Source organism: Anolis carolinensis, chromosome 4, assembly GCF_035594765.1.
Source record: "Anolis carolinensis isolate JA03-04 chromosome 4, rAnoCar3.1.pri, whole genome shotgun sequence".
Lineage (NCBI taxonomy): Eukaryota > Metazoa > Chordata > Lepidosauria > Squamata > Dactyloidae > Anolis > Anolis carolinensis.
The window spans coordinates 237891425-237907208 of record NC_085844.1 but is presented as its reverse complement, the minus strand read 5'-3'; positions in this window follow the sequence as shown (position 1 = coordinate 237907208).

The window sequence follows — 15784 nt, the reverse complement described above, 5'->3', positions numbered from 1 at the left end:
ATAAATATATAACTAACCTCTTCTGCTAGCAGACTAGTCTGCCAAATATTCTCTGTCAACAAAAGGGGCTATGGTACCATAAGGGCAGTTTATCCAGCAGAAAACCATGGTTCATTTCACGCTACACATTTAAAATGATACATAACTGTAATCACAGCATTCTATAGAATCCTCAAAATTCAATGGAATTTGTAGCTTGGTAATCAGGGGAAAGAATTGGCAAAACCATGATTTGGAGGTACATGTGCCCACGCATGGACAAATTTTGGCCCTCCAAGTGTTTTGGACTTCAACTCCCACAATTCCTTACAGCCTCAGGCCCCTTCCGCCCAGCCACTTAAGCTGGGATTAGGGGAGAACAGTTTAGCCACAGAAACCCACTAGTTGACCTTGGACAATTTACATTCTCTCAGCCTGAGCAGAAGGCAGTGGCAAACCTCCTCAAGAAGGGCCCACAATAGCTGGGATTGATGTGATAGTTGGAATACTGTGATTAATAACTGTAATAATAATGCATGTCATCAGCTGTGTACATGGGTTGTGTTGATTTTCAATATTATTACTGCAGGGAGTTACAGTACTTCTAGAATAAAGCCTGTTTAAAGGAGAGAAAATTTGGAGATTTTTTTAATGAGTGCATGACTGCAAATGAAAAGGAATATCTTTTCAAACTGCTCTCTGCCACCATTACTAGTAATTTGTACGTCTATATCATGGGAGAGTTGGAAGCAAATTATAATCAAATACTTTTCTATTAAAATGTAATAAAATAACATTGTGATAAGATATAAGGAAAAAGGAAGAAGAGGCTATTGTAATCAGAGTTGTGATTCACTTCTAGGTGAAATGCCTTTTCCCCCTTCAAAATTGAATAATTTCCACCCTCCACAAATCTTAAAATTATTCCTTCGGGTCAAGATGACACACATAAGTAAATAGCCAGTGGACTATAGCAAAATGTTAATCATATGCAGTATTCTGTGGCATGTGATATTCTGCTCTATTCTATACTTGTTACAACATAGAACGGCACTCCATGCAATCATGCCGGTCACATGACCTTGGAGGTGTCTACAGACAATGCCGGCTCTTCGGCTTAGAAATGGAAATGAGCACCAACCCCCAGAGTCGGTCATGACTGGACTTAACGTCAGGGGAAACCTTTACCTTTACCTACAACATAGAAAGCCCCCAATGGCGCAGTCGGTTAAATCCTTGTGACTTGAAGGTTGGGTTGCTGACCTGAAGGCTGCCAAGTTCGAATCCAACCCGGGGAGAGCGCAGATGAGCTCCCTCTTTCAGCTCCAGCTCCATGCGGGGACATGAGAGAAGCCTCCCACAAGGATGGTAAAAACATCAAAACATCTGGGCATCCCCTGGGCAGCGTCCTTGCAGACGGCCTATTCTCTCACACCGGAAGCGACTTGCAGTTTCTCAAGTCCCTCCTGACACAAAAAAGCAGCATAGAAACTGGACATATGAGATATACCATATTTCCCTGAAAATAAGACATACCAATAAAATAGTAAGATTTTTAAGCATTTGCGCAATATAAGCCATACCCTGAAAATAAGACATAGTGATAGGTTATGCAGTGTACTGGTGCGGAGCGGTAAAGAAGGCAGCCGCCCCTTCCCTCTGCCACGGCTGCAACTGACTTACCAGTTCACACCAGCATGCCCTCCTCCCTGCCCAAGCAAGGGAAGGGCACAAGGCACTCCAAAGTCTCCCAAATGGAGAGAGCAAAAGCAGTGGTAAGCCCTGGTAAAGGGAAGCGCTGCAAGAAGGCGAAAGGGGTGGGACCCACTTGGGCGCTCTCTGCCAGAGGGGGATGCTGGAGCGCTACTCTCTGGGCTGCCTCTCTCGCTATTGCAGGGCTTGGGCGTCACAACATCCCTTCCTTGCAGAAGCAGAACCCCCTCCGGACGGAGGGAGGCATCTGGCCATCATGCTGTCTGAACTCTTGAGTCCTGGCCATGGATATAAAAATAAGTCATCCCTTGAAATATGCCATAGTGTGACTTCTTGAGGAAAAATAAATACAGTAGAGTCTCACTTATCCAACATTCTGGCTTATCCAACGCATTTTTGTAATCAATGTTTTCAATGCATTGTGATATTTTGGTGCTAAATTCGTAAATACAGTAATTACTACATAGCATTAATGTGTAATGAACTACTTTTCCTGTCAAATTTGTTGTATAACATGATGTTTTGGTGCTTAATTTGGAAAATCATAACCTATTTTGATGTTTAATAGGCTTTTTCTTAATCTCTCCTTATTATCCAACATATTTGCTTATCTAACGTTCTGCCGGCCCGTTTATGTTGGATAAGTGAGACTCTACTGTATAAGAAAGACAGTGTCTTATTTTCAGGGAAACATAGTAATCATATTGCCTATGAGTTGGGATACTAGAAAAGACTAGGGGCCCTTCCACATAACTGAGTAAAATCCCACATTATCTCCTTTGAACTAGAATATATGGCAGTGTGGACTCAGATAACCCAGGTCAAAGCAGATAACGTGGGATTTTACTCAGCTGTGTAGAAGAGCCCTGAGGGGGAACTTCTAAGAAGCCTAATACATAAAAAACCAGGAAATGGAAAACAGAAATCATATTAGGAAATCTCTGGAGTTCAGAATGGACCAAAGGTCAGTGTAAAGAAGCCAATGTTACGCAGGAAGGTCAGAAGTTACCAGATGAAACTCTTCAAGATAACAGTTGCTTTGAAAATAAATTGTTCTAAGTGAGAGACATTCCCACCCTGTCTGTGCTTTATGTTGGGCTACTTGTTTATTGTCAAAGAAGATACAAAGCATGTATAGAAAGAAAAAAAATGTGAATATGCTTTCTTTGTTCCAGTTTGGGAGTTTTTTTTGTTTTTTTTTTTCGTGTCAGGAGCAACTTGAGTCGCTTCTGGAGTGAGAGAATTGGCCGTCTGCAAGGACGTTGCCCAGGGGACGCCCGGATGTTTTGATGTTTTTACCATCCTTGTGGGAGGCTTCTCTCATGTCCCCGCATGGAGCTGGAGCTGATAGAGGGAGCTCATCCACACTCTCCCCAGGTGGGATTCGAACCTGGCAGCTTTCAGGTCAGCAACCCAACCTTTAAGTCACTTAGTCCACTACGCCATCTGGGGGCTCCAGATGTTTGGGAGTCAAACATGTTTGGGAGTCAAACATGCAGCTATGTCGAATATGACTTTAAAATAAATATAGTGGATCCCTCTAAAGTGACTCCTTTCAATCCCTCAATCAGGCCCCTTCTACACTGCCATATAACCCATATTATCAAAGCAGATCGTTCACATTATCTGCTTTGAACCGGATTGTATATGAGTCTATATTGCCATATAATCCAATTCAAAGCAGATAACCTCGATTTGATATAGCAGGGGCCTATAGAAGGGGCCTAAGACAGACTTGGAGTGGACAAATCTTCAAAATGAGGAATTCTTTAAGCAGAAAGTTATTTCTTCTGAGAGTCCTTCTAACAATGGATTGTAAAGCAGGAAGTATTGCTGCTTGTATGTTTTACATGACTGCAATGCATGTGCAAATAAAGACCATTTAAAAACACAAAACTGTTCTGCAGGTTCTGGACAGAGGAAAACAATTTCAAATAAAGGTACTGTCAACGACGGGTTACATACAAGATAGATGCCGTAAGCCTCCTGAGTCTTTTTGACAGGTTTTCCCCACTATAGACTACCAATGCTAAAGGTTTACTATTGGTTTAGAATGCACTATTAGTTTAGAGTTGATGAAATAATCCCCAGAAATATGAAATGATTTCTTCAGAAAGTGCTCCCCATCTTTCTGCACAATAGTGTTGCAATAATCAGCAACATAGGAAATTCCATATTTTCCTTTTTTGCATCCTTATGATATCAAAGGGGTGGTACAGTGGGTTAAATCGCTGAGCTGCGGAACTTGCTGACCGAAAGGTTGGCAGCTTGAATCAGCGAAGCAGGGTGAGCTCCTGTCATTAGCCCCAGTTTCAGCCAAGCTAGCAGTTCAAAAACATGCTAATGTGAGTAGATCAATAGGTACCACTCAGGCAGGAAGGTAACAGCGCTCCACGTAGTCATGCCAGCCACATGACTTAGGAGGTGTCTATGGTAGAAGATTGAGGCCCCTTCAACACTGCCATATAAAATCCAGATGATTTGTTTTGAACTGGATTATATGGCAATGTAGACTCAGATAATCCAGTTCAAATCAGATAATGTTGATTATCTGTTTTGATAATTGGGATTATATAGCAGTGTAGAAGAGGCCTGACTGGGACAGTTCCTGCCAAATCAGGACAGTTGTAGAGCATGTAGTACAAGAAGTTTATGGAGAAGGATGCAGGAATTAATAAGCACCTTCTCGTCTCCAAGGCTTCTGGAGCATTTGTTCCAGTTGCACCTTTGTAATCTAACTATTGGAGAGCCTTTGCTCTCGATTGCAGATGAATACTCTGCTAATAGCTTCACCCAGAGAGTGGGACATGCCTTGAAAGTCAAGATTTTACAATTCATGTATTGGCGGTTGGGGTAAGAAAATCTCCACATTTTGCCTCAAGTCTTTGAGACTGGCTCCAGGCAGCAACTGTTCCCTTCGGAAGAACCTAGACTTTTAATGTTTGCCCTTCTCCAAATATGCCCTTTGTTGCCAGTTTTCTCAAACAAAGACATCAATGCACCTGTCAAACTTTGAGTAGCATTGGTCAGAAATGTTTACCCTGACTTGTCAGAGCAGATTCTGTAGAAATCAGGTTAGTACATATCTCATATTTTCCTTCTGGAGGTGGGGGATTCTATAGTGTGACAGATTATGAACATGTGAGAAGCACATCTGCCTCCTAGAAGAAAATGATTGTTTGTTTAGCATCATTATAAGTCATCCTTCGGCCAAAAAGGTTCCCATGGTGGCTTACATATGATTACTTTGGCAGTTCCCTGCCCTTGGGTTTTAAAAGACAAGAACTGCTCAAATAGATCCAATGTGGTGTTCTGGTTTCAATGTTAATAAATTATTGATAATAAAAGGCTGAGGTTACATAGCTTTGTTAATTTGATAGCATAACTTTATTTTTATGGATGGAGGTTGCATTCCAGCCACATCTGCTGGGTTGCAAGTAATTGGAGGCAACAATATTATAACATGAGCTAGAACTCAGCAGCCAACACTGAATGAAATTGCCATGCAACGCTATATATGGTTGCTCAGAAGAAGTAAATTCCGTTAAACTGAATGGGAATTACTTTCCCATAAATGTTTGAGGAAGTTGTGACCCTGAGTTTACAACTTACCAGGGCTATTCATAACAGGGTTTTAGCAGTCTCTCACTCATTGCTTTGTCAACATGACAGCAATTCACAACAACAAATGTGTAGAGGAGTGGAGTTACCCGTGAGAACAAAACATTAAGGGAATCTTCTCCAAACTTTGCTGACAAGAAAAAGGTTAGTTTGATTGAATGGCATTAACAATATCTATCAAGACAGACAAACGGAGGAGCAAGTCCCAATGAATAGTGGGATTTCCTTCTGCATAAACATGCATAGAATTGGAGTGTTAATCACTAGGAGGAACTAATAAACAAATACAGTAGTATTTTGGTTACAATAAGAATAGTCCAACTAGTACTCAGTTCACAATTACAACACTTCCTACATGTACAATTAAACCACTAAATAATGGCCAATTTATTTATATTATTATTTACTGACAACTATATCTAAATGGTTGACAAATGATAGCCAATAATGTTAATTATTTAAGAGGAAAGTAGGTATTTGTTTTGGTGAGTACAGTAGAGTCTCACTTATCCAAGCTAAATGGGCCGGCAGAAGCTTGGATAAGCGAAAATGTTGGATAATAAGGAGGGATTAAGGAAAAGCCTATTAAACATCAAATTAGGTTATGATTTTACAAATTAAGCACCAAAACATCATGTTATACAACAAATTTGACAGAAAAAGTAGTTCAATACATAGTGTTACGTTGTAATTACTGTATTTATGAATTTAGCACCAAATTTTAAGATATATTGAAAACATTGACTACAAAAATGGCTTGGATAATCCAGAGGCTTGGATAAGTGAGGCTTGGATAAGTGAGACTCTACTGTAATTGAATATATCTTTTTTGCAACAGATGCATGGAAGGGATTATTCATTCTACTTTGTGCTAAAAATGCTGCAAACTTATTGGAGGTGAAAGGTTTACATCCATTTGCACGATTTAGATATGACAACTACACGCAAGAGATATATTTGGAATATATTGATGCTAAAACCCCAGAATGCTTCAAATAAATTGTTTTTTCTGCTTCCTTTACTCATCGGTATGATACAAAATATTTTATATTTCTTATTTTAACAGTTAGTTAACATAACATTTTTTGTATTTTTGCTGTTCCTCAGTTGTACTGGAACATAATGTTATAGACCAAACACAGCTCCCAGAACAGAAATCCAGAAAGATAAAAAGACATACGGTGTGAATCTTTATGCAACAGGGAGCCATGGAAGATGCCAACTAAATGAAACACAGGGAAAGACATACGGTACTGCAACAAAGTGTTGCAATATTTCCTCACCTCCTTGTAAGAGTAATTATTTTTCTCAGATACGACATATCAGTTCTACTACCACCCATTTTTCTTTTCTAACCAACAGTCAAAGTTCTGCAGATATTGATGTTCTCCCAGCTATTTTATGGAGTTAGGAACGCAGCATGTGTCATGGTTTGAGCTTTGGACTATGACTCTTGAGACCAGGGTTCAAATCCCCACTCAATCATGAAATCAACTGGGAGACCACAAGCAAGTCACTCTCTCTCAGCCTTAGAAGAAAGCTATACCAAACTCACTTTGACTGCCTCTTGGGGGGGAAACAGTGATAGATTCACCATAGTGTCACTGTAAGTCAAAGACTGCTTGAAGGCAGACAACAAAGCCAAATTGCTCAAATAATCTTCAAGGAGAAAAGCCTGTCTCCTGTCTCAAAGGGCTGCATAAACAGAAGCTGTGCTTATGTGGTTTTATATCTGAGTGTCCCAGATATGCTGGTATATATCTTCTTCATCTTTAGTACAATCCATAGCAAGAAATGACAGTTTGCAAGAATCCTAGAGTAAGCAATTTTGCGTCTGCTGTATTTTTCCACCTTGACTGAAATGTGTCTTTAAAAGATGGGAAAAGACAATTCCTTGGGGCATAAATCACATTTTTAGCCAAATGTTAACTTATTAGTTCAACCCAAAATATCTGTTAAAATTTGACCAGTTTCTAAGAATAAAACTGGAGCTGATAGGGGGGAACTGATGCCATTTTTTGAATCAGCAATTCAAATATTCCCTGAAACAGGTCTAACATTTCAGGCACCAAAATGTGTGTTGGCCTATGAATCCATCATTCTGAAATTGGATTAGGCCAGACACCTGTTGGGACTCTGCCAAAGGTGAGGCTGACCCCTGGTGGAATCAGACCCTTAGCTCATCAAAAGCATTTGTTGCTTCTTGAAGAACTCAGAGGAGCATGTTTTGGGGAGAGGTTTTGTGTGTGTCAGAAGTGACTTGAGAAAATGCAAGTTGCTTCTGGTGTGAGAGAATTGGCCATCTGCAAGGACATTGCCCAGGGATGCCCAGATGTTTTGATGTTTTTACCTTCCTTGTGGGAGGCTTCTCTCATGTCCCTGCGTGGAGCTGGAGCTGATAGCGGGAGCTCATCCGTGCTCTCCCCAGGTTGGATTCGAACTGGCAACCTTCAGATCAGCAACCCAACCTTCAACTCATCAGTCCTGCCAGCACAAGGATCTAACCACTGCACCACCAGGGGCTCCTGGGGGAGAGGTGAGCAGGGAGGACATTCAGGAATCTAAATTATTGATGCATCTACACTGTAGAATCAATACTGTTTGACACCACTTATTTATTTTTTTATTTATTTACAGTATTTATATTCCGCCCTTCTCACCCCGAAGGGGACTCAGGGCGGATCACATTGCACACATATAAGGCAAACATTCAATGCCATAACATAGAACAGAGACAGAGACAGACGCAGGCACGGGCTGGCCTCGAACTCATGACCTCTTGGTCAGAGTGATTTGTTGCAGCTGGCTGCTAACCAGCTTGCACCACAGCCCGGCCCAAAGTGCTATGGCTCAATCCTTTGGAATCATGTAGTTTTATAAGGTTTAATTTTCTCCACCAAAGACTGCTGGTGGTTCATCAAATTACAAGTCCCAGGATTCCGTGAACCATGACAGTTAAAGTGTCAGACAGCATTCATTCTACATTTAGGACAAAAAGGGGGAGAGGTGGCAATGAAGGAGGAAAGAGAAACACATAGGTACCAGTTTGACAGGCACAGTTTCAATTAATCCTCTGCCATTTTAAAGTATCCTGGTTTCTCTGTCCTCCAGCCTTCTTCCTTCCTTCTGTTTTGCTTCAAAAGCTGCAAAATGAGGTCAAAGTGAACAAGTGGTTTGCATTCAACTCAGAAGAAATTAGAAGAAGAGATGGAATCTTGCCTTCCCAATAGACTTCAGCAAAAGCAAATTATCCCAGATTTTCCTAGCTTATGAATTCTTCCTTATTAATAACTTTTGCCATTGTGGCTATTATCTGATATTGCTTAGCCACATGTTAATATTTTATTTGTACAATATTGTAGGGCTTGGGAACAATGATGGAGATAACAGAGGACTGGAATGTCTAAACCTGGACAGCCAGCCAGGTGAGTCAGGAAAACAGGCAAGTTGGAAACACAAAGGTAAAACTAGTTTTCCCCAAGACGCCTTCTACACTTCCATATAAAATCCATATTATCTGCTTTGAACTGGGTTATATGGCAGTGTAGAGTCATATAATCAAATTCAAGGCAAATAATGTGGATTATATACTTTGATAAAATGGATTATATGGCAAGGTTTAAGGGGCCCAAGAAAGAGAATCAGGGATGAAGAGGCAAACAAACTGGATGTAGCAAGGATGGGCAAGTGAGTAAGCCTGTTAGGTTGTGATGTACCCATGTAAGGCATCAGATCTGAGAAATAAGCAATGTGCTTTTTTATCTTATTTTTATTACCACATAAAAATATCTGTAGAATTCACTCATACAGGTGCACAAATAACTCAACCAATCTTGTAGGGGGAGTATATATTTTATTTTCAAAGACTGATTCTCTTTTGAAAAGGCTGTCTGAATGCCATCCTGTCTTTCGAGACATTCCAGAAATTGCTGTGTTGACCACAAGACCAAAAAATCAAAACAAAACCAAATACCACATCTATGTATGATTCCTTTATTAGGGCAACCCCTCCCCCACCACCACCAGAAAAAGGAGTAGGAATCACCGGTTGTTGTTCCATGGATTCAAGTAATTTCCAACTTATGGAAAACCAAATGTAAGCCTATCATGCGGTATGCAAGGAGGGTCCTGATATCAGGGTTGCAGTGTAATTACAGAAAAGCAAAATCAGCCAAAGGGCATATTTCATTTAGCAAGAGTAAAAGGAAACCAAGATCAGAATCCAGAAATTTAACCAAAGAACAGCAGAACCAAAGTCTAGAGCAAGGATTGGAAGTTGTCTGCTACCACAGAGCTACTCCACAGAGGCTTCTTTATTTAGAGATCTCCACTGAGTTTTGCCTCCTACAGTCTCCACCTCATAATCACAGGAGTTTGCGAACCTTTCCTTGTTCCAAATGTTGATTAACCCTTCCCAAGCTTGCTGGAAATACTGAGGAAAAGTCCTCTTCTGCTGGAGACCTGCCCCAGAAGTAGCAGAGCCAGACTAAACAGACTGCTGGCCGTGACATCACATGGGATTTTCTCAGCATCATGTTTTGAGGCAATGGGATTTTTCATTGCCTTGCTCTGAAGTTGAGAGGATGCAACTTGTCAAAGATCACCAATGGAATTTCCATGGTTCAGCTGGAATTTGACCCCAGATCTTCCAGAGACCCACTCTAACACTCAAACCACTATACCATATTTTCTTAATGGATTTTTGAAAAGACAAAATAATTAGGAACAGTAAACACTCATCTGAATTAGCAACATTAACATGCATAATCTGGTACATTGCCCCATTCAGTTTTTCATAAAAATGTTCAGAATTGCCCTGGTCGGAACTACAAGTGCCAATGTTGAAGACTGACATAGTTTGAAGCACAGAGGTTGGAGGGTGACTGGGCAGAGTCTTTTTTCCACATGACATGTCACTCTTGTCAGCTGTGCAACTGCTAGAATTAGATGCATAAACCAATTATCGACAGTAGGAATGATTGTTCAGATGGCTTGAGCATTCAAACATAAAGAACTCCCGACATTAGACAGCTGTCTTGGCAGAAGAATCTGAGCATCACCCACCATTTTCATGAAAATGTACTCAATGCTGCTCTGGAGTACTGGAGAGGATTAAGAACTGTGATCATGGTAAGGGGAATTATGAATAATTCAAAGGCTGGATAGCTTCCATCTGCCACCAGAGTATAAACAAAAACGAAAAACCCAAAGGTGTAGGAGGAGACATGGTATAAGATACTTTGTTCAGGCTACTCAACACTGGAATGAGCACTGCTGTTCCACAAAGAGGTCTTTGGGGAACTCCAATGCTTATTTCTCACCATCATTACAAATATGTTCAGGTTTCTTCTCTTCTCTGCTTTGTGGTCTTTACCGCTCCAATGACAGCATTTTTCCATCTCAGCTTCAGGAGCCATTCTGGGAACATCAACTTTGATTTAGAAGCTCAATTATATCATAACTGCTTGACTACTGTAATATACTTTCCAGCTGTCCTGGTTAATATATCATCCCACTTTTTCAGCTGCTTGCTGTTCTTCCTCATTAATAACATTTGCCATTTCGACCACATTGTGTTATTGTTTGACCACACATGTTCCAGTTTTCATCCCCATAATTTTGGAGGATATGCCATCTTCTCCCCCCCCCCCCCCCGTTAAAACTTTCTCCAAAAATATTAGTGTGGCAGAGCTTCACCTTGCGAAATTCATGCTGATTCTTCAGAAAGTCTTGTCCTTTAAATGCAATCATTTGAATATAATAATTGCCCCTGTCAATTATGTTATACAGGTTGAGCATCCAATATCCAATATTCTGAAACCCAAAATGTGCCAAAAGCTACACAGGTCACTGAGGTAGCGACACCTTTCCTTTCTGATGGTTCTGTGCACACAAACTTCATGTATAAATTACCTTCATGCCATGTGTTTAAAATGTGAATCCCATCTTCAAGATATCTCATGATGTACATGCAAGTATTCCAAATTCTGAAAAAATATCTGTAGTTCCAAACATCTTGATAAGGAAAATCCAACCTGTGTAACAGAGCTTGAAAATTCCAAATTCTTCCTGCTAGTCTTTTGTGAAGTAGTAATTTTTTTACTATTCAATGTAAAAGTTAGTAGTAAATATTAGACTTGAATCTTATTGGTGAGCCCCAAATCCAGCAGACCCATTGAATGTGTTGCTGAATTGTAAAATCTGGCAAAATTACATGGAGTTAATATGGTAATTCTATTCTCTTTGGAATTGATGATAGGTAGGATTCAGGCTACAGGTATTCACTCTGTGACCATGATTAATTGTGCAAAATTACTGGTAATTTGAAGTGCGCTCTACATCTCCTGAGATTCTGAAGAACGCAATTATATTGCATGAAATGCTATACCTCTGATGTAAGATATTTCTTAATAAGTTTGGCTGTTGTAATTGGCAAACATTTTGTTTGGCCTACGCGTTCAAATGTCTTGTTCAACAGGTCCAACTCGTGCTTTGTTTAGGTTGTGTTTTTGAAAGGCTTTGAAATATTTACAATTTTCAAGTCCTTTTGTTGCAAAAGTACATCTTCTGTGTAATACAATCTACTGTTGTTAAACCTAAAACAGACAAAGGTGTTTTCAAAGACTGTACTCATGCCTTTAAGATGAGATTGCATTTGTCACCCTGTGGGAGGAGAATTAGCTGTGAACCAAAGGAGACCCAGATCAAATCTTCCTTCAACCATGGCATTGGCAGGGCTGCCTACAGCTCTCTGGGTGGCCCCAGTGAGGCCCTTCCGTGCCCCAATCGCAATCACAAAATAAAACTAAAAAACATAAATATTTCAAAGCATCTCTGTGCCCTCTAGAAATTGAGGGTAATTTTTCCAACCCCCCTCCCAGTTGTTTAAGGTCAGAGGAGCCCTCCCCACAAAAGTGGAACTTATAGTTACTTCCAGTTTTTGAAGAAAGACTATTTTTGACAACATCAGATGAAGAAACCTGATGAAATTGCCGGTACTGTTTCATTATCAGGGCAGAAGTCAAAAGGGAGTGCTAGGAAGAGAAAGATAGTCCATTTTATGGGGTGCGGGAATTAAAGGAGGAAAACAATTTTCCTCATTTTTGCTGGTTATTTCCGCTCCCCATTTCATAAACGAGGATTGTTTTAATGAAGGTAACATAGGTGGAAATCAGGGGAAAATGGTCTTATTCATTCAGCCTCCCCCCCCCCCCCCAATGGACTTTCCTTTTCTGTCTAACACTCCCTTTGGCCTCTTCCTGGATAATGGAACAGTACCAAATTGCCCTTCTTTGGCTTTAAAAAGGAGACATATAGGATTTTTGTGGTCTTTAAATGTTTGGAGTGATGCTTACCCCTGCTTTTGGAAGCACTATCGCCAGAAATCCAGTAAGCTTTCAAAATGGTTCAGTCTTTTCTGTGCTTGCCTATTTATTATGTCTTTTAACACTTGGACTCAAATATAGTGTGATAGAAGACCACTAATGCTGCCAAAATTAACTGAGCTAGGCCACACTGAGTTCCCCAGGGAGGTAGGGCAGAAGAACTGGTGGGATCACAAACCTGCAAAAGTATTGGAAAATGAGCACGCAAAGATACTGTGGGACTTCCGAATCTAGACTGACAAAGTTCTGGAACACAATACACCAGACATCACAGTTGTGGAAAAGAACAAGGTTTAGATCATTGATGTTGCCATCCCAGGTGACAGTCGCATTGACGAAAAACAACAGGAAAAACTCAGTCGCTATCAGGACCTCAAGATTGAACTGCAAAGACTCTGGCAGAAACCAGTGCAGGTGGTGATGTGATGGCACACTGGGTGCCGTGCCGAAAGATCTCAGCCGGCATTTGGAAACAATAGACATTGACAAAATTACGATCTGCCAACTGCAGAAAGCCACCCTGCTGGGATCTGCACGGATCATCCGAAAATACATCACACAGTCCTAGACACTTGGGAGGTGTTCGACTTGTGATTTTGTGAGACGAAACCCGGCATGTCTATCTTGTTTGCTGTGTCATACAACGTCGTTGTGTCAATAATAATAATAATAATAATAATAATAATAATAATAATTACAATAGACATTGACAAAGTTACGATCTGTCAACTGCAAAAGACCACCCTACTGGGATCTGCGCGCATCATCCGAAAATACATCACACAGTCCTAAACACTTGGGAAGTGTTCGGCTTGTGATTTTGTGATACGAAATCCAGCATATCTATCTTGTTTGCTGTGTCATACAATGTCGTTGTGTCAATAATAATAATTACCTATGATGACTAGGGCTGATAGGACTTCCAGCATCTGGAAGGCCACATGATTCCTGTCTCTGCTCTAGACTCATCCTTCTTAATTCCTTAAAAATGTGAGTAGTTACAGAGATGAGTGATTAAAAAAAAGCTCAGTGGCAGTTCTGATTTCAAAATTAGTTACTTTTATTGTTGTGTTGTTGGTGACTATCTGCCTTCAAGTAGTTTCCAATTTATGACAACCCTAAGGCAAACCTATCATGAGGGTTTCTGGAGTATGCAACTCACACTAAGCTGAAATAATCATAGCCTACCAGAAGACAAATCTGATCTATATCCAGCAAGGATAGGTTTGGAACTGACTGTTCCAACAAATGCAGTATTTTAGATGGACTATATAAAATATAACTCATCTAAAATATAAATAGAAGTTGATTTGTGTTTTCATTTTTGTACTAAGAATTCTTTCATTGTATTGTATTTTTAGGAAATTATATGCTGTCTTGAATTCTATGCTGAGAGAAAGGTGGGATATAAATACATAATATTTGTCAGGCAGGATACACTAGACACTGAGCCCTCAAAAGGGTAGCGGGTTGCTTTTGAGTAAGAAGAAAAGACATTCTTCAAAGACAAGGCCAACTGAAAGCAATGGCTTGATTTGAGGTTACAGTTGTAATGCTCATCTGCAATGAAGGACTTCTTGAGAATAGGGACTTTTATGAGTAGGTCTCCTTGATGGAAGGCTCTTTACCAGCTGGTGATTAACTGCCAAAATATTTACAGCTAAACTCTGAGCAGATCTACATTAGTTTAATGTGAGGCCCAACCTTAGAAAATCAAGTTGAGTTTGACCTATGGCAATTCCATGAATGAGAGGCCTCCAAGCCACTCTATTGTCAACAGCCCTGTTCAGGTCTTGCAGACTCAGGACTTGATTGAGTCTCTATCTGTAATGCGGTCTTTCTTCTTTCTACCACCTTCTTTCTTTCTACCACCTTTCTACCACTTTATGAAGCATTATTGCTTTTTCTAGGTAATAATGACTTAGTGTGACAGTCTTAAGTTCAGTCATTTTGGCTTCTAGGCAGCCTTCAGGTTTGATTTGTTCTGTGTCCCATGTTTGTTTTCTGCTGTAAGCATTGTTTTTCTAGAGTTCCAGGCATCATCAATCATGTTTGATTCCCTTACAAACCGTACCCTGTTGGGACTGCTTTTCTGCTACTTGGGCCTCACACAGCATTTGGTTTCTATCACAGAACCCTTCTTGCTTGTTACCTGCTTTAGCCTCCATGTGCTTTGATATCGCACTGTGTGACTTTGCTTTGGGGCTATTGTTATGGGGAGTGACAAAATGAGGCCACCCCACCCCCCAAAAATATCTCTGCCACTTCAGAATTACATTTTTCTTCAATCTCCAAATGTCTAACATGGCAGAGGGTGAGACACTGAAAATGACTCACACAGAGAACTCTTGTACTTACTGTGTTGTTCTCCCCTTGGTATCTTTACCTGCCCTTTCTCTTTGGATACCTAGCCTGTACAGCAGAGTCTCACTTATCCAACATTCTCTTATCCAACGTTCTGGATTATCCAATGCAGTCTGCCTTTTAGTAGTCAATGTTTTTGTAGTCAATGTTTTCAATACATTGCAATGTTTTGATGCTAAATTCGTAAATACAGTAATTACTACATAATGTTACTGTGTATTGAACTGTTTTTCAGTCAATTTGTTGTAAAACATGATGTTTTGGTGCTTAATTTGTAAAATTATAATGTAATTTGACATTTAATAGGCTTTTCCATAATCCCGCCTTATTATCCAACATTTTTGCTTATCCAACATTCTGCCAGCCCGTTTATGTTGGATAAGCGAGACTCTACTGTATTTCTAAATGCTCAGTTGGGGTTACTGCAATGCTAGAAATTGGTTGGCTGAAGGAAAATTTCACTCATGGTAGAATTCATATTAAAAATGCCCTCTTCTTATCCTCCTGAATCTAAACCTCTGCCTTCCCTCTGCATTTACTGTTCATCAAACCGATACTTTCTCTGACAAAATATGGCTTTATTCCTTAACTCGGATTGTAGATTCTTTGTCTCTGGCTGGTTATTGTTGTAGCACTTGATTGATATTTGACCTTGATCTAGATATCTTACTGCTGTCTCCTTCTCATCCAGTAGTATAGATGCAGCAATCTGCCTTATAGAG